Raw genomic sequence first — 818 nt, forward strand, 5'->3', positions numbered from 1 at the left:
GAACTTAGAAGAGAGAACCTAAACAGAACCTAGAGACAGAAGAACTTCTCTGGAGAGAGCATGGCAAAAGATCCTGGACAGAACCTGGATACAGAACTTGGCTGGAGAACCTAGTGAGAGAACATGGCAAGAGAACCTGGACAGAACTTGGCTGGAGATCCTGGATAGAACCTGGCTGGAGAACCTAGCAAGAGAACAAGGACACAGAACCTGGCTGGAGATCCTAACCAGAACTTCGCTGGAGATCGTGGCTAGAGATCCTGGCAAGGCTGATGATCAACTGAACGCTGTCTCCATGTCATTCCTTCTTCACCGACTCCGTCCACACCTTTGGGGACCCCTGGACCTGCTGGGGCTGGACCCCAGCACACAAAAGCTTCTGCCAACTCCTACACAAACAAAACACAAACAGCTTCATGCCCATCACCTTACCAACTCCATGGCCTCTTGCATCCTTTTCTTTGCCTGGGATGACAAAAATACACACAAACACAAACTCTACAAAACCTGAAACCACACCTACACTCCCACCTCCCATCCACAACCCCATCACCTACGAATCGCTCAGCTGCACGCTCCTTTTCGGGGATGATCGTCAGCCTTCCACATGCCAGGACACAGATCCATGCACAGACTGGGGGGCACTCCAACCCATCCCACCGACCTTCCTCCCACATCAAAACCTATTGCACCAAGAACACTGCAACAACTGCACCCACCTGGCTGCTTCCATCAAAGGAAACAACCATCAGGGCCATTGGCCTTCTCTCAAACATCTAACACTAAGGATTGCTGGAAGCAGAAGAAGGGAGGGAGGG

The sequence above is a fragment of the Myotis davidii genome, unplaced genomic scaffold (genome assembly GCF_000327345.1).
Source record: "Myotis davidii unplaced genomic scaffold, ASM32734v1 scaffold221, whole genome shotgun sequence".
In the NCBI taxonomy this organism is placed as follows: domain Eukaryota; kingdom Metazoa; phylum Chordata; class Mammalia; order Chiroptera; family Vespertilionidae; genus Myotis; species Myotis davidii.